The sequence below is a fragment of the Pleurodeles waltl genome, chromosome 2_2, assembly GCF_031143425.1.
Source record: "Pleurodeles waltl isolate 20211129_DDA chromosome 2_2, aPleWal1.hap1.20221129, whole genome shotgun sequence".
Lineage (NCBI taxonomy): Eukaryota > Metazoa > Chordata > Amphibia > Caudata > Salamandridae > Pleurodeles > Pleurodeles waltl.
Genome location: NC_090439.1, coordinates 1,164,301,134 through 1,164,320,613, shown reverse-complemented (window position 1 = coordinate 1,164,320,613; position 19,480 = coordinate 1,164,301,134). Strand labels below are relative to the sequence as shown.

Here is a 19,480-nt window from a genome sequence, read left to right as displayed (position 1 = left end):
TGTTTTTTCTTTGGCATCAGTTATGTGTCTTTTGGTGTGATCTATGTTTTTATTCTACTGAATAAAGTATTTTGCTACTACTAAAATTCTTAGTATTATTGCACTAAGCATTTACATTTTTGGACAGTTCACTTCCTTGTTGCTGAATTCAGTGAGGTTCGCAGCTGAGGAAAGAAGTAACTCTTCAGTGTTTATGTCTCTGTTAACATCACGTGGTGTATAATGTGACCCTTTTTAGCTGTGTAATAATGGTGACCTTTGTTTTTAAAAAGGCTGAGGTGATCGTCCGAAATGCGTTATCACAGCCTTGTGCAAAATAAAGTTGTTTAACTGAATTGAAGGCCCCGAGTGTTGGAGCCTGCTTGGAAGATTGCTGAGGGTGCAGACTGTTACGTATGTATGTATTTATTCCACTTAAAAAAAACAAAGGTTAAAGGGACGTTATAGTTAGGTTGATGGTTAAAGTTTCTCAGATAAGTATTTGAATTACTATGGTTTTGTATGGGTAAACGTTAAACTAACTATAGCATCCCTGTGACCTTTGTTTTTTCAGTGAATTTCTATGTTATTTTGCACACACATGTTAATATAACCACTGCCGCGCACAGCCTTTGGCTGTGCACGGCGGGAGTTGGCCGCAGGGCTTGGCCTATGGCACCTTCGCCATACACTGCTAATTACCCCAGGTACCACAGTACTCATGACAACTTTTAAAACATCATTAAAATTATCAATGAAACATTAGCAGTCAAATTATGGAAGAGAAAACTGTGCATGGCGAGAAAGCGAGTTATAGTTACCTTAGGGCGCGAGTTATAGTTATGTGAATTAACTTCCACCATAACTGCTGAACTTCTGTGGTTTTGTGTGAGTAAATTCACAACCTAACTATAACGTCCCTGTAAACTTTGTTTTTTTCAGTGAATATACGTATATTCACTGAAAAAAACAAAGTTTACAGGGATGTTATAGTTAGGTATTAGCATTTTTAAAACTTTACAAATTCACCCCACACAGAGACCATAGAAATGCAGCTGTTGTAGTTAGAATTTGTTCAAGTAACTATAACTCGCACCCCACGGTAACTATAACTCGTGCCCCCGAAATGCAATTTTCAGATCAAGAATTTTTCTGCAAATGTCGCAATGATATAATAAATGATGTAATTGAGAATGTAATTACTCATGTACTATGTGGGGTACTTCGCAGTTTTATCCTTTCTGCCTTTTCATTTCTGTCCTTCCTTTTCCCCCCTTTTTTGCCTCCCTTCCTTGCTTCCATTCCATTTTTGCCTTTATTCCTTTCTTCTCTTTTTTGATGTTTTGTTTTCTTGCCTTCTTTCTCAAAGGCCAGGGCCTGCCGCCAATGCCAAGCAGACTGTCTATTTGTTTGGTTCGTGTTAGACAAGACCTTTTGATTTTACTAAAAGTATATATAGCATAGTTACTTATAGGGGTTTTCGGCCAGACTCCCTCCATGTCTGCAACTGTTTCATTCACCTTTACTTTCCACCCATTCTGGCATGCATGGGGGTCAGTGTGTCACCTCACTTCAGTCATTGACTGCTTACACTACGCGTTACGGCATGTTGCCCTTTCACATGGTGCACATACTCATATAAAGTAGTTCCCTTCACTGAAAGGCAGTAATATGGCAACATATACGTTTTCGAGAGCTAAAAAACATATTTGTCCTTGGCTTTGTTTTTTTTATTTTAGTTTTTTAGATATGATGGGGGCCCAGCAGTTTCCCAGAGTTTTGCAAAAATGATGACAAAACATAATCAAAACTACCAAAAGGCTGGCGACCAATGTCAAACCTATTGGCTTTGCCAATGCTTGAGTTTCTTATCCTTCATACATATGGGGAGGTCCAAGAAAACAATTTGTTTACTGGATGTAGTAGATGTTATTTGTTTAAGGACAAGATGTAGCAGCCCATTCGGGCATATTGCACACGCTGCAGCATATCATGGACTTCTGCCATGTTTGTTCCAACCCTAACCATGCCAACGTTGTCCAGATAGTGCTGGTGGGTGTTCCTCAAATTGATCCACTTTAACCAGGGTAAAATTATAATAGTAAAAAAAATAAGTTAATATAGTAGGTGGGCTTGAACACCAGTCAACAGAGATATAAGCGTGCATCTTTCACCACTGATTCAGCTATTCTGCTGAACTTTCTCACAACTTAGAAGTACTTTTAGAGCATTCTTTTTCATGAGTCTTTATCCCAATACTAGGATGAATTTTCAGTGAAATCCAACAACTCTCAACTGTTTTTACACAAGGAGCCATTCCTTCCTTTTACTGTTTCACTCTTTTGCTTGGCAGTGCTCAGGTTTCATGTGACCGGTGACCAGTACTTTTTATTAACCAGATATAATACATAATGGAAAAAATCTAATATTTTGTAATACACAGGGGAACCTGCAATGTAATGAATTCAATTAATTATTGGCTTTGACGGTTTGGTCCACTGCCTGTGCACAATTCCTTCAGCACCCTGTAGGTTGCAAAGATTTTCAAAGTGAAGAGTCACTTCCTCTGCAGGCGTGATTTATAAAAGTACCACCTCTGGGTATTTTAAGTTATCACTGATAACCACTAGGCAGCTCCAGAAATCTGCACTTTTTCTAATCCAGAGATGAGTGGGAATCTGCTGGAAGAGGATGCGGGCTGGAAGATCTGGCATCTCTGTGCCTTGGCAAACAGTGTAAACCCTCATCAGAATTGCTAGCATGCCATCCAGCTGAGGTAACCATTCCTTGCCCCTCAATCTAACTTCAGGGTACATAATGGCCAGCACATGCCAGCTCAAGAATGCTATTGTTATGGACTGATGGAACAACAAGGTGATTGCATCTTAAGACCAAACCATGGGACGGAAAGGGGGAGGCAAGGCCAACTCTTGTCAGACATGATAGTGAGATGTTAGGATCTGGTGACCTTCAGATGTATGGTGAGGTTGATAATGAAGGACTCCTATACAGGGTCTTTGAAGTGTTGGTTGTCTTTTTAACTGGATGTTCTCTTCTGTTGTGGTGACTCATTGTATATCAGTGAAAGATAGTAGCTGGGGATGAGGGCCTGGCTTGACTGGCCATGATTGCGGATGCTTTCCCTTGGCGCTCCAGCCCATTGGCCCTGCCATCTGTCAAAATCTGACCCCTGGTCCCGGCCTCAGTAATAATCAGCGCCGCTGAGGTGTCCTGCGGCCGAAGACGACAGAACCTACGCAGGTGCTGGTCTCTGTGCATCAGGGACACGCTGTCCTGGGAGCTGCAGCCGCCGGGAGGAGAAGGCCTCGTGGTTGCCAGGCTGCGATCAGCAGTGGAAGCCGAGATGTTGCATCTCCCTCATTGGACACCGCTGCACTCCTCCTCATCACCGCCAGGGTCGTATTGGGAAAGCAGGTAGTCAGGTATTGGCTGATGTGCCGGTACCTCAGGGTCTCTAGTGGGCCGGTTCTTTAGGGCCCTGTAAACCAGCCCAAGAAGCTTTCTTTCCCTGTCCCTGCCGGACCCCTTGAATGTGGCCCCAGTATTATAGATACTCTACTGCCATGCTGTGAATGAAGGCTGGGCCCAGGTGTTGCTTTAGCCTCTGGGGCATTCTCACCTCGGCCTCCTGCCTCGCGTGGCCTGCAAAGCCAGAAGCAGTGTCATCGTGCGCTGGGCCACCACGCCATCGTGGGTGTGGGTGGAAGCATGAAGGGGCCTCACAGGAGGGGCAGGTGATTTTGTGCCCTCACGTCCTATGCTGGCAAAGCTTCTCCACTTCAAAGACGGTGATGCCATCTTGAGAGCTGCCAGGTTGACTGGCCCTTTAGAAGGCTGAACCATCATGCTCTTTCCGGACTATACACAGGCAGTACAACCCTAACGCTACTCATTTTTAGAGGTCAAAGGATGACTCCGACTCCGGGGGGGTTCAGTATTTTCTATTGTTTCCCGCCTGCCTCAACGTTACTGTAGACTCAGAGGTCTTCAAACTTTTTGATGCCGGGACCCCCTCTTAAAAATGTTCAGTTGTAAGGACCCCCCCGCTAAAAATTTCCAGAACCTGGTACTCCTCATCATCAATAATAATAAACATCCCCATTTCCCACAGCAAATAATTTTTACTGTGAGGAAATATTAAACAGTGTTTAGAAAACCAAAGGTCAGTGAGTGCGGGCGGTGGCCAAGGGTGTGGCTAAAAACAAAGGTCCTCATTTATGAGAAATTGACGTGGGGCAGCTCCGCAAGTCTTCTTGCTACACTGCCCCACGCCAATACAAAAGGGCAGGAACGGACCGTATTTATGAAATATAGTGCATTTCTGTCCTTTCCCGCTGCACTGGCGCACAATTGCTGACTAGTGCCAACATAGGCAGGATTGTATTTGTGCAGGACGGTGCACCTTCGTGCACAAAAACTATCTAAAGAGGCATTGTACCTCTTTCTATATATGCGGCAGATAGCAAAACACATGGAAAGAGAAAAAAACAAGGAGAAATTAAAACATTTCTCCTCATTATACCTGCTCTGGAGAGGCGTAAAGTTTTGGCACTGCTCCAGTTTACGTGATTTTGTATATCTGGGGCAGCGTCAGTGTCAAAATCCATCTGTGTTGCATGGGAACACCCACCACTACGCCCGTGGAACACCTCCTTGACGCAAAGTAAGGCAATGCAGTGGCTTGCGCTGCTTTGCCTTATTCCAAAGCCATTCAAAGCCACTCAGTGTGGCTTTGCGTCACCTCATAGGTATGATTGAGAGGCTTGCGTCGCTGGAGCATCAAAAAAAGTGATGCTTCAGCAGCGCAAGCCTCTTATAAATAAAACCCAAATATTCTCTATGGTTTTTTTTAAGTCTTTCACCATCAGGTAGCTACATATAAAATAACAGCATGCTTAAATGAAAAATAAATAAAGTTAAGTTGTTACTCAGTGGGAAATGCACCATAGTGCATTATGAAACCTCTAGTAGTTAATGCACTGCAGAGGTCTGTGTGTAACCAGAGAGGGTGACAGAACTAAATCTTGGTTGGTGCAGTTGAGAATAGTGACTTTTGTATTTTTAGTGCCATGAGGTCACAGCCTGTGACAGAAAGCACTGTGAATATGTAAGGCATTATTTTATACTTGCATTAACACACAGTATGAGATAGGCCACTACAAAAAGGTTTAAAATAAAACGGTGCTTCCAAAATGTGGATTTAAGTAATATCAGAGCATATGCAATAGCTTTTTTTTTAAATAGCTGTCTCTTCAACACCTCCAGGTGAAGTAAGCGCTGTGTAAATACAATTACAATTAAAAGCACGCACATCACAACGCAGTTGTTAATTCTTTGCACTACCCTCAAAAAGAATAAATGTTTGTCCTCACAAAGCTTCGAGTGATTTGATTATTTAAAGCTGCTCCCAAGCACCCTTTACATTCATTTGCAGATCAGCTCGTATAGCACGTTTGCATATCATTCTGGAAGCAGACGCCCTGGGATGAAGGTCTCCTTAGCTGTCTGCGCGGCTTTCACAGCACAGGAGAATCAAATTAAAGTTCAGCTGAGGTATTTTAATGATTGGCTGGGGGAATGTGTGACCCCCTTTCCAGGACTCCACGGCCCCCCTGGGGGTCGGGACCCCCAGATTGAAGACCTCTGTGAATTCCTCTTTTTCACAGACCCCCAAGATGCCTGGTGCTGAACAGGCAAGCACCCCCAGGCCTCCTTTAGGGACCCAACAGGTCGACCTTCGAAACACCCCCCCTTTCCCAAGAAATGACAAAAGAGGCACGCCAGGTCTTACCATGGAACACCCCCGAGACACCACCCCTTCCCCCCACTGACGAAAACCCCAGCTTTGGAATAAACGATAGCAGATCGCTGCCCAGCCCTCCAGGTGGTGTTTCAGGCTCCAGGTCTCAGACAACGAGAAGACCCCACAAATCTTCACCTCAGATGAGCACTCTGGCCCATCCGATGACTATTGCAGTCATTCACAAACCCTACCACCGTTTACTCCTCAGACAGCGAACGTTACAATGTAGACTTGCTTTCTCATGCCATGTCTGTGGGGTTGCCAACCCCTATCCCACACTAATATTCCATAAGCGCAGCCAGTCAATTTGCAGTGTTCACACCCGTCGGGCCATAGGGTGAAACTTTTACTCACTTACCAAGTCCCACCTTTTTGAGCCTCCTGTAGATATCATAGGGCCCGGCACATTTCAGGTGTGGCCTAGCAGGGCAAATATGCCACCACTCGTTACGCCATCAACCCCGCTCTACTAGATGGCGACCAAGTGCAAATTGTTTGGGTGTGCTGCTGTTTCGGTCCTAGATGCTGCCTTTTTCCTAGTTGTTGATATCACCCCCCTGCCACTTTCACCTACAACCCACTGGGGCAGGCAGACATCCCGCACATTACCAGGTTATGATGACACAGCGGTGGTAGCTCGGGGATGAGCCCTCATTCTTGCAATGGGTCCCCACCCAAAAGCATCAGATTTCTCACCATAAATATACAAGGGATGCACACTGCGAGGAAGAGGCACTCCATCCACTCATACACCAAGCAACAGCAAGTGCAAATAATATTCCTCCAGGAAACACACACTACCGCAGGGGAACTTGAGCGGTTACACAAATGGTGGAGGGGTAGGATCCATGCCACTACTTGCTCGGTATAACATGGGGGCTAATGGTCTGGGTCAGGCCAGGAGCTCCCTTTCAGGTACTAGACACAGTAATAGACAAAGAGGGGAGCTACACACTGCTCGAAGGCTGGTTAGAAAGCTTGCACATTTTTTGGGCTAGTATTTGTGCCCTGAACACTGACCAGGGAGCATGCGGTGCAGCACTCTCTGGCGTGCCAGCACACAAGTCACAAATGCCATGGGTGCTGGGGTGGAGGGGCAGGGAACTACAACTGCATGCTTGAGCTCCACCTTGACAGGTCACACCCTCCCTTACCACGCGTCCCCTCTCTACGTGCAATCAGAACGTTTCATGGGTTGGACCCGTCACTGAGCACTGACAGACGCTTGGTTGCATCCTCACTCCAGACTCTACTCCTTGTGTTCTGCACCCCATGACTGCATGTACGATTGGACAGCATACTATGCTCCCTTCCTCTGCTCCCCTTAGTGCGCCATGCAGATTATCAGGTCGCATTACCTCTGACCACGATGCACATATTATGGACTTACAGTGGACTAACCACCCCCCACTGCCAAGCCTACATGGCGACTCACAGGACACCCACATCTGGCAATTGTCCTCTGGAAACCCTAATAGTGCATCCAGTTCCTCACTGGAGTGGGATGCCTTTAAGGTGGTCACGAGGGGCGCTTGCATACAGGAGATAGTGGGAGTCCGCAGCATGCCAGATCGGAAGATCACGAAGATGGAGCGGCTGCTACCCTAATTGGAAAAACAGGTGGACCGTGACACCGCAAGGGGGCCCGCATTTATGGAAGCAAAGACACAATATACAAACATCTTGGATCGCTTACGGTGTTTTTACTTCACTTGGCATGCCGCCAAAGTGCATAGAGAAGCCGACAAATCAGGCCGTTTTCTTGCCTGGCTGATACAACAAAGGACTCCCACTAGTTTCATCTTGGAAACTGTTGCAACCTCAGCCACCACCCTCCATGCTCAAGGCAGTATCCTCCAGGCATTCCTAGGATATTATTCAACCTTGTACAAGGCAGCCCCGACAACAGAGGAGGCAACCATCTTTCTGTTGGGTTTCACCCTTCCGCGCTTCCCTGACTCCACCACAATGTCCTTAGATGTCCCGATCAAGGAGGCAGGAGTAAAGCAGACATTCACACCTGGCCAGAAATAAAATCCCAGGTCTTGATGCGTTGCCGGTAGAGTACTATAATACCTTTTCAGCTAGCCTAGCACCTCCTCAGGTTGAAATGTTCAATGATGCATTGCGTATGGGTAAACTCCTTTAGTCCTTTCAAGAGTCCCTCTTGGTATCCACTCTAAAGCCAGACAGGGACCCCACCACACTCGCATCATATACACCCACGCTATCCTCTGAGTGGACTATAAGATCTAAGCAAAAATCCTCTCCAGTCAGTATGCCCAGGTTCTCTCCAAGCTCATTCATCCAGATCAGAATGGATCTGTCCCAGGGTACAGTACCTCACAGAATATCAGGCGCCTCTTTCATATACAGGATCAGAACACAGACCCGTTTCCCACAAGCAGCCTGCTTCATATTAGATCTTAAGAAGGTGTTTGACTTGTTAACAGGGGACTACCTCTTCCGGATCCTGGCCCAAATGGGAATCGGCAGGCGTTTGTTAGCCTACACAAGACTACTCTACACCAACCCTACATCCCCGGATTCACTTAGGTCGTCTTATCTCATCCCCCTTTCCCGTGAAAGGCTCCCAGTTGTCCCACTGACTTTTCATGATGGCCATGGAGCACCTCGCAATCCACCTGCGGGAGGAAGGTCAAGTCTGGGGTATCCCTTTAGCAGATGAGACACATGCGGGATTCCTCCACGCCAACGATTTACTCTTATACGTACAAGACGTCAATGCTGACCTTACCCCATACATACTACACTGGTTGATTTTGCTAGAGAAGCAGGGCTTCAAGTAAACAGGGTGAAATCGTCTGTCTACCCTCTGCACGCCGGCGTAGCATCACCACCAAAATACACCTTGGCAATGCCCCCCTTAGTTGGCGCGAGGCTTCAGTCTGCTATTTTGGGATCCGTCTCTATCATACCCCCCTGGATTTGTATGAGGGATACTTCAGCTTCCATAAAATCACAGGTACTCTTCTGGAACACTTCATCCTTAGCCCCTATCGGCAAGATAGCTATGGCCAAGATGGCGATTCTTCCTAGACTCCTGTATTACTTCGCAAACCTCCCGGCAGCTCCGCCAAAAACCTTTTCTGTGCAAATCAGACACACTGCTCTGTGACCTTATATGGGAAACCATGCGCTGCTGAATCACCCTGAACACCTGCAGTTACCAGTAGGACATGGAGGTTTGAGTGCACCCTCCTTTGAAGCTTATTACTTGGCAGTACAACTACAGTGGGTGGCACGCCGGACAGCTGGGCGCCACTTGTGAGAAACATGTCATAGATGTGGCCCTCTATCCCTGGCCACGATCCGGAGACTCTTACTCTCCCAGGTTGTGCCCGGTCCCCTGGTCTTTACACATGTCAGTGGCCTGCAGATGGCTGGTTTGTATTCGTCGTCTCACGCATCACGCCCGGCCTATGCTCCAGCGCTCCCTATAGTGTGCCTCCCCCACTTCCCAGGCTTTTATACTACCTCAGAGCCTTGTGCTGGAGGAAGCAGTCACTTGCTGTCATAGGGGATCTTTTCTCTGATGGACAACTGCTTACTTTCGTACATGTCACAAACTACGGCATTTCACAGGGGAAATTCCACACCTACAGACAGCTCCACTTTATCTTTCAGGCCCCATTGGGACACACTACCCAATACTCATCCAGTTATACAGACTGTACTCACCAGTAGGGAGTGTTGCCTCTTGATCACTTAGCTATATGAAGCTATTCGGGAACCCACAGGGACCTCCATGACCACATATGGGCATAGGTAGGAGGAGAATCTAGGGAGGGCACTACACAACAAAGAGTGGGGACGGGCTGTAAAATTCCCCCAGTTTGTATCTTCAAGAGTATACAATTCTCTATGCTTTACTGGGCCTACCTGACTCATGCACAACTCAACCGCTATTTCCCCGTGGCTCATCTTAGCTGGCCCCATTGTCACTCGCTTGGCGCAGACCTATACCACACACTATGATCTTGACTGGCCTTTCAGGATTACTGGCAGTCGGTACACGACACAGTGCGAGAGGTCACTGAACGTTCTGAAGTTTACTCTTGGGATGCTTATGCTTTGGGTATTTCTAAATGTAGGAAACAACACAGAGAATGGACTCTCCTTGCTGCCATGGCTCTTTTGTTGGCTAAAGGGGCTTACAAGCCAAAGGAAGGCCACGAAGGTGCCTCCAGCGGTGGCATGGTACAGAGTGATACAAAAGTGGGGGAGAACTGCTGAGGATGTTTTATGACTCAAGGAGGTCCACCGCCTCCATAAACACCCTATCTCCACCGAATGGAGCGCCCTTCTTACTCAGTTCGAACAGCTGGTGGGTAACAATGACCTTACCCCAAGAGATTGACCGGTTCTCCCTTCCTACCTTGGGTGCTCTTCTTACGAGAAACCGTACCCAGCTTCTGCAACCTCGCCCCTCCGGATCCCTTATCTCCTGCCCTCCATTTTAACTGGACCACCCTCCCCCCACACACACACCCCAAATGGTAACAGTATGCAGACCCGGCACCCTACCTTGCTAAGTCACTTCAGTCCTAGCAACCGCCACTCACCTGTTAACACCCTGGTGCTTTTTCACCACGAGGACATGCCTGCCAACACTCCCCTACCGAACCCCTTCTCCCCCAAGTCTTCCAACACAAACCTGTTGGGTGGACCGCCTATACGTACTACTCACACTGTACCATTGGGACATGAAGGACATTTGATTACTGGTTTGCATTCCACTTTCTTCATGTTGTACTTCATCCCAAGATGTATTCCTGTGGATACATGCCCCGCATGTCGAATTTTGCGGTACCAACGCAAAAAAGATAGTAGCTGAAGGAAGACGTTGTCTGGCGCTAACTTTACACATGCTTCAGTTTATTCATCTGTCTCTGTTTCTTGGGCCTTGGCAGGTCTGCTGTGTAACGATAGATGATTGACAGGATGCTGAGCCTCTGGACAATACTGAACAGTAAATGAATACCTCTTGGAACTGAGGTATCCACTTTTGATTACGCAGTGGTGATTTTGTGGATGGCCTTGCATTAGTGGTATCAGTGGTTTGTGGTCATATACAGCTGACAAGTCTGTCCAGAGACATAAAGATTGAAACACTGGCACTCTTATTGAATTGTAGTCTCTTTTTTCTTGATGTGGGAGGACTATTGTTCTGCAGAGGTGAAGGCATGACTGAGATTGGCTATCGAGGTTCATTGTTCATATGGTTGTTTTCGAAAGGTACAGTCCCCAGCATCAGGATGGGATACAGAGAGTTCAACAACTGTTGCAGCATCAAAATATGTATAGGGTGGTTTGAGATAAAACTGCATCGTTGGTGACCTTGAAGGCTTGTTGGTGTTCTTCTGCCCATGCCCTTGCAACTACAGATTAAAGCACGTACCTGGGAGGGTCAGTGAGCGATGTAATATTTCTGATGAAACATCGACAGGATGTGACCATGCCTAGGACGTTGCACATTTACAGCACAGTGGATGACCTAATATCCTGCACTTTGATGGGGCCAATGACTGCCCCACTAGCTCAGAAGCAATGTCTGAGTGAGCTTACAATGTGTTCAAGAAATTAATTTGTTTTTTCATTTCAATACGTTCATTGTTCTCCTAACAAAAATGTCTAGAGAAGCAATTGTAGATGATGCATGCCAATTATCTGATGACTTAGTAATACCATATTTGTAAAGAAAAACACTAATTCAATTGATAACAAGATATTTAGATTACTTCTCTACCCAAATAACTAAGAATGCAAGAGAATAGAGGATAATGGGAAGGAAGGATAGAAAAGAGAGTCTAGACCTGGGTTTAATTGCCTGCATGTGGGGGATCCAAGGGGATAAAAGCAGAAACAAAAGACTGTGATGGAGTGGCAAGGTATGGAAGATTGAAAGGTTGAATATTGCTTTTGTCTCGCTGAGGTTGAGGATGGTTTGATTTTTGTAGATGCAGGTCAATAGAAGGTGCCTGGAGGCGATTTTGTTGTATATTTATTGAGTAAGGTATTATCTGTACTTCTCAGGAAGCATGCCCACACCCATGTGCGATGAGAGATGCTTTTGCATCTTTCCAGTCGCAAAGAATAATTTTGATCCCCAAGGTAAGTAGTAGGCCAAATAATAAGAGATCATTGATGTCCAATGATAAGGGGAGAATAATACTCCAACCCCCAAAACTATGTTTTTTGCGATTGCGTAGAATATTTTGGTGGAAGATCTCATTATTTTATTTATGGTCTCCCAGGCAGGTGTAATCTGCATTGGACAAACATGCATTCAAAATCACCTGTGTCCTCTGAACAGTTTCAGAATTTGTTGGAGTTACTGAGACTTGGTGTGAACATGGTGCAGTATTTACACTGGGAGATGATGGGCGAGACATTTGACCTGCTGATGTTTCTCCATTCATTCAACCATGCAGATTCGGTAGGAATCTGTTCGAATCTGTCGCAGATTGCTTTCAATTTCCCTGAATATTTAGGTTTATACTCTGGGTTTGTTTAGGATAAATGTTTGTATATTTTAGCTGCTCGATACCCCTGTGTGTAACTGTTTAATTTGCTTAATTAAATCTGGTGCTTGTGGGTTCAGAAAGTTCTGAATTTTATTTAGGGCAACATTGAGTTCGAAGTAATATAAAAGACGGACTTGTGGGTGGGGGCTCCATGATAGTTGTAAGATAGAAAATGAGATTCTGAGTCTTCCTTGTTTATCAGATCTTTGACATGTTGTATATCTTTTGCTATCCATTCTTGCCAAAATGGCATTTTCCTTCAATTTTAATATATGCATTATTCCATAAAGAGGTAAAGATTGAATTACATATTTTGGTAGAGCTTAGTTTGTCTAGTCAGGCTTATTTAGAGGATTTTACAATGTTGTACAAGTAACTTTAATATGCTTCAGGGCTAGGGTACCTACTGGGTTTTAGAAGGTCGAATTCCATTTGGACCCACATAGGAGGAGAGGCTTTAAAATCATACTGTTTACAATGTATTGCTTGTTTTATTAAAAAAGCAAGCTGGAATTTGAAGAAATTTGGGGAGCTGACTCCACCCTCTTTCTTATTTTGGTCTGATTGTTTTGTAGTGATTCTGGGTTTCTTGCTTCACCAAATGAAGCTTGATTTAATTCTATCTACTTGTAGAAATTCGAGGATAGTTGTAGGGGGAACATACTAGTTTCAGTTAATCTGAGGGGCTATCGTGATTTTGACACACTAGGATCTGCCCCACCAAGTTATATATTTAGGAGACCACACATTGGTCAAATTATGAATTTTGTTTATTATAACTTTTTCAGTATTATCCTTGGTATTTCGGAGAGTTATAGAAGTGGAAACCTATATACTTATTATTTTTGTTGCCGTTTAGGTTGGTGCTGTCTGCAATTAAAAACATTTACTTATGATTTACCTATGTCTAATTTAGTTAGGATCACGATGTCTGCCTCATCTGAGGATATGAAGACAACATCTGCATAGGCAGCATCCGTCTGGGTACTAGAGTCAAAGGGATACCCTTGATTAGTACATTTTGTCGAATGCTTATCAACAAGGGCACATTTGTTAAGAGAAAGAATACTGGCGATAGTATGAGAGTATCCGAGAAAGGGCCATTAAGTCTTATCCGAGCTGTGGGATTAGCATATAGGACAAACACGCTGCATTCAAATGTGGACCCAAAATTAAATTCTCGTAACACTGCTCTAAGGAAGGTCCATGAGACCTTACCAAAGGCTTTCTCAGCGCCCAACGTCATTGTTGGTGAAGATAGCATTTTTGCCTTTTCGATTAGATGTGAAAATAATCTAATGTTGTCCATAACCATTCCCCCCTTATTGAAGCCAGTTTCGGGGGGATGTATTAGAGATGTCAGATGTTCTTCTAATCTGTGGTTCAAACCTCTTTATTTTGGTTTTGTTAGAAATGTGGTCTTTGGTTGACAGTCAGGTTATCCCCTATTCAAGCAAGGACCCTCACTCTAGTCAGGGTAAAAGAGAATTACCCTCGGCTAACCCCTGCTTACCCCCTTGGTAGCTTGGCAGAGCAGTAGGCTTAACTTCAGAGTGCTAGGTGTAAAGTATTTGTACCAACACACACAGTAACTTAATGAAAACACTACAAAATGACACAACATCAGTTTAGAAAAATAGGAAATATTTTTCTAAACAAAACATGACCAAAACGACAAAGATCCAACATACACAAGTCAAGTTATGAATTTCTAAAGATTAAACTCAAAAATAGCGCTTAGAAACAAAAATGCTTTGATGAGGTGTTAACATGGCATCGTTACAGAGTTGATCCCAACAAGCCGACACCAGCGGCGCCGGACACGGAGTTGCGTAAACCCCCAAGTACAGTACCTTTGGTGAAGAGTGAAAACAAGATGATGCGCGAAGTCTGGGATCGTGGCGTCTGTACGAAACGTTGAATCCGTGCACTTCGAGCGGCGTTGGTCACAACATGGTGCGGCGACTTCCACGGAGTCGTGTACTTCAGCGGGGCTGCCGCGGCGTCGGGCCTGCGAAGAGCATCGCGTTCCAGCGAAGGTCACGGCGTCGGGTGCAGGCGGCGTCACCGGATTCAGCAGCGGTGTCGGTCCGAAGTCGATTTCCTTGGATTTCCTCCAGCTTTCCTTTCAAGGGCCCAAGGACTGGATAGGGCACCACTTGTCAGAGCAGGAGTCTCTCCAGAGACTCCAGGTGTTGGCAGACAGAAGTCTTTGCTGTCCCTGAGACTTCAAACAAATGGAGGCAAGCTCTAAATCAAGCCCTTGGAGATTTCTTCACAAGATAGAAGGCACACAAAGTCCAGTCTTTGCCCTCTTACTCTGGCAGAAGCAGCACTGCAGGAAAGCTCCACAAAGCACAGTCACAGGCAGGGCAGCCCTTCTTCCTCAGCTATTCAGCTCTTCTCCGGGCAGAGGTTCCTCTTGGTTCCAGAAGTGTTTCTCAAGTCTGTGGTTTTGGGTGCCCTTCTTATACCCAATTTCTCCTTTGAAGTAGGACTACTTCAAAGTAAAGTCTCTTTGGAATGTGAAATCCTGCCTTGCCCAGGCCAGGCCCCAGACACTCATCAGGGGGTTGGAGACTGCATTGTGTGAGGACAGGCACAGCCTTTTCAGGTGTGAATGACCACTGCTCCCCTCCCTCCTAGCACAGATGGGTCATCAGGATATGCAGGCTAGGCCCCAGCTCCCTTTGTGTCACTGTCTAGTGTGAGGTGCAACCAGCCCAACAGTCAAACTGACCCAGACTGGGAATCCACAAACAGGCAGAATCACAGAAATGGTATATGCAAGAAAATGCTCACTTTCTAAAAGTGGCATTTTCAAATACATAGTCTTAAAATCAACTTTAGTAAAAGATGTATTTTTAAATTGTGAGCTCAGAAACCCCAAACTCCACATGTCCAACCACTCCCAAAGGAAATCTACACTTTAATCATATTTAAAGGTAGCCCCCATGTTAACCTATGAGAGGGACAGGCCTTGCAACAGTGAAAAACGAATTTAGCAATATTTCACTGTCAGGACATATAAAACACATTACTATATGTCGTACCTTAACCATACACTGCACCCTGCCCTCGGGGCTACCTAGGGCCTACCTTAAGGGTGTCTTACATGTAAGAAAAGGGAAGGTTTAGGCCTAGCAAGTGGGTGCACTTGCCAAGTCGAATTTACAGTTAAAACTGCACACACAGACACTGCAGTGGCAGGTGTGAGATGTGATTACAGAGCTACTCATGTGGGTGGCACAACCAGTGCTGCAGACCCACTAGTAGCATTTGATTTACAGGCCCTGGCACCTCTAGTGCACCTGACTAGGAACTTACTAATAAATCAAATATGCCAATCATGGATAAACAAATTACATACACATTTTGTAAAGGAGCACTTGCACTTTAGTACTGGTTAGCAGTGGTAAAGTGCCCAGAGTAACAAACACAATAAAATCAGAGTCCAGCACACATCAACAACCTGGGGAACAGAGGCAAAAGGTTAAGGGAGACCACGCCAAGGATGAAAAGTCTAACAGGTTTTATTTATAAAACACTCTCATTCACATCCAGTGGCAGAGGAGGTAAGTTAATGGGAAGGCAGAAGGGTGACGAGGGTTTAGGAGCATGGGTGGGGTGGGGAGGAAGGTGCTGGAGAAAAAGAGGGGGGTAGCTTGACTAACTTGGCAGGAGGGATGGGAGAGTTAAAAAGGGTGGGCTGTCATCCAGAGTGGATTAAGTAGCCCAAAGTCCCGGAGCCACCTGAGGGGGTGCCCGGATGGGTGTATGCCTGTTCTCCCAGGTGCAGTGTGTCCGCTAACTGGGCGTGGGTCTCGTCTCTTGTCAGACTGAGTAACCGTACGTAATGGGGGCAGGTGAGCTCTCAGAACTCGAGCCAAAAGGCGTAGGCATGGTCCCCTAGCTTTGTCAAACTGTGTAAGTGGGTTTCCAGGGAGGCTGTAGGTTTCTCACTGCCACTGCGACCATGGTGTGTGCAGCCAGTCTACAAGTACAGGTGTGGCATCTGTGCCCCGTTTAGTTAGGATCACCTGCCAGTGGTGAATAGAGCGGTGTTATGGCCTCCCCCTGGCAGAGCGGAGTGGGTAGGACAGTTGATTTGGCAGTCCCAGCAGGGTGTAGCTAGGGAAGTTTTGTCAATGTCCTTAGTAGGTGGGTGAGGGTCCCTTGATGGCCGCTGTCCACCAGCATGTATCCGTAGCATAGGGTTTCCATTTTGCCAGTATGGCGAGTGTGTAATACCAATAATTGGAAATTTTTAACGAGGACTCTTTCCCACTGGGTTGTAGGCGGATATGCAGGCTCTGTAAGATATCAGCCCATTCTTGGAGTGTGAAGGTAAAGTTCAGTTCATATTCCCACCGTCGTTGGGCTGGGGATCTGCTAACAACGCCTGCGGGGGCATTAAAAACATTGTAAATGTTGGAGAGAATGTGTTTGTCGGCTGCTTTCATGAATATCCACTTTTCAAATGTTGCCAGCGGTCTTGTGGCATGTGGGCGGGTTGTGGGTCCAGTGGCACAATCCTTGTTGGCTGTGTAGTGCCAGTGTTCGTTATTGGGAAGACTAAAGTTAGAATGGAGTTGTGGGAAATCCAGTATTCCCGCTGCATCAAACAGTTCACCAGTTCGTTTAAAGTTAGCTGTCTGCCGACTGAGGAACTCCGCGGAAGTCTGCGCTGGGCAGTGCTTAATTTGTAAATAAAAAGGTGCCGGTGCTCAAAGCTCTGCTCTGAAACACACGGTTGCTACAATTAAATGTGCGAACAGGGAATACCAAGGCAGAGTAACCCTGAAGACATCTCAGGCCTCTGTCGTCTATTTACTGACACACCCTGCCCCTCCAGCTCACTCCTGCAGCTTTCTGCTTTCTAACTTGGTGACGTTTTTTCACTTTTCTCTTCCTCCGTCTTTCCCATGTGTGTCTGTTGCTACAAGAGCTCGCAGCAAATGCTTGAGGCAGAAGAATAAGCCCCGGCCCGCAAAAATAAGTGCCGGTGCCCAGCACCGGAAACAACAAGCACAAATTAAGCAGTGGGGCTGGGGGGAATGCTGGGTTTCCCAAGATAGGCGTGAGGGAGGAACGGGAGCAGACAGGCCCTTTGCCACTGTAACTCTCTCCCAGGCTGCCACAGTCCCCCTCATGATGGGAGAGACGTTCACCCATGTTGGGAAGTGTTTTTGAGGGGAGCCACTGGATTTTCCAGATGTGCTGTGTGACCTGGCTATATCTTGGTCAATGAAACACCAATGTTTTTCCGCGAGCTGTCGATTCCATTCCACCGTGTATCTGAGCTGGGCAACAAAGTAGTGGTGAGTGAGGTCTGGGATTCCCAGCCGTGCGTCAGACATGAAGAGTTATGTGCATTTTCTGGCTATACAGGGCTTCTTCCTGTTCCATGTGTAGCACTCCAGCATGTGCTGAAGTTTGCCCATCAAGTGTGCGGCAGGCTTAGGGGGCATGTTGCATGGTGGCCAGCATCCAAGCAGTTGCATAATTTTTACTGACGCAATCTTGCTAGGATAGACCACTAGCCTTCCAGCTCTCAGCTCTTTGCAAGTCATGTTGATAAGGTTGGTATAATTGTGGTTTGCTGTCTCAATTAGGGGGGAGTGGTGTGGGCCTAGGTAAGACGGCGCCTTACTTGCCCAGGGAAAGAGGACACGTTGATCCGTTTGAGCTTGATCATCCAATTGTATGGTTAGGTTGAGGACCTGAGTCTTGAATATTCACTTTGAAGCCTGAAACGTTTCTAAAGACTTTGATTTTGGTTATGAGGGCCGGGGCGGGAAGATATGGGCTGGGTCATGGGCAACATGACGTCATCGACATAGAGGGCTATTTTATAGTCCTGAGGGCAATGCCCTTAATTAGCACGTTCAGCCTTACCCATTCTGCGAACGCTTTCATGTATAACGCAAAAAGAAGGGGAACAGCCAATTCACGCTATCGAAGGTCTTCTCCTCGTCGACTGATAAAAATACCACTGTGGTGTGGGAGCGGCCAGCTTGATCCAGAGGGTGGAAGAGGCATTTGGTGTTGTCGGTACACCCTCTGTCTGGGATAAGCCGATGAAACCCTGCATGTACGGGCGCAGAGGTGCTGCACGGAATGCAGTAAATAGTTTGGCATCGATATTTAACAGGGAGATGGGTCTGTATGCTTTTCCGGGATGATCACCGCCTCCCTCATTGTGGCAGGGAGCGCGCCTGTCTCGGCAAACAAGTTGAATATGGGAACTAAGACAGGGGCAAGTTGGGGCCTGAAGAGCCTGTGGAAACCTGGGGTGAAGCTGCAGGTCCCCGGAGCTTTGTTGGGTTGTAGCCTGGAGGTAGTGGCGGGTGGCCAGTGTGGAGGAAAGGAACTGGCTTATCTCTACGTGGTCTCTCCTCTGCTCTATATAGTGTGGCATAGTAGTGTTAAAGGCTTCGGCGATACCAGTGTTGCAATATACTGCTGGGCCTGTGTCTCTTCGGATCTTGGAGATCCTACTTCTCCGAACTTGGGCTCTCAGTTTATGGAATATGAGGCATCCCGCCTTGTCGCCCCCTGCATAATATTTTTGCTTGGTGCGGAGGAGAGCGTATTCTGCTTTGTCCCAGTTAAGGGGTTTGAGTTGCTTCCTGACCAGTGCCAGTTGTCTGCGCATTCTGTGGGTGCCCGACTGCCTGTGGGCTTCCTCGAGCACCTTCACCTCGGCCTCTAGCTTCACCCGTGTGTCTTGTCTATCTTTATTAAGTCTCACTGAGGTATCCATAAAAGATCTCAGCATAACTGACTTTAGTGTTCCCCAGAGTAGAACTATGGGAGTGGTCATTTAGCTGGAGAAATTGCTGGCTGGCCTCTTGGACCTGTTTCTTACTGCTGTCGTATCTGAGGAGATTATCAATCAGTCACCAGGAATAGTTTTAGGCAGGGCAGCCTGGGAATGTGATTGTAAGGGGGGAGTGATCGCAGAAGGCGTCTGCCTCTCTACGAGTCTGAACTATGATCCCTAAGATATGAGGGGAGACTAAACAGTAGTTGATTCAGGCACACATTTGGTAGGAGGCAAAGAAAAATGTGTAGCCTCTAGACATGGGATGTCTAAAGAAACAGGCGTCCATCAGTTCCACATCTT

At 46.4% G+C, this 19,480-nt stretch overlaps 1 long non-coding RNA gene across 1 annotated transcript in view; it reads left to right on the top strand.

Annotated features, from left to right (window-relative positions):
- Positions 1-255: 255 nt before the first annotated feature.
- Positions 256-19,480, top strand: part of LOC138283018 (uncharacterized) — a 137,278-nt gene continuing 118,053 nt past the window's right edge. Inside the window, exon 1 of the long non-coding RNA XR_011201035.1 lies at positions 256-397. This is a non-coding gene — a long non-coding RNA (uncharacterized lncRNA). The remainder of the gene's footprint in view (positions 398-19,480) is intronic.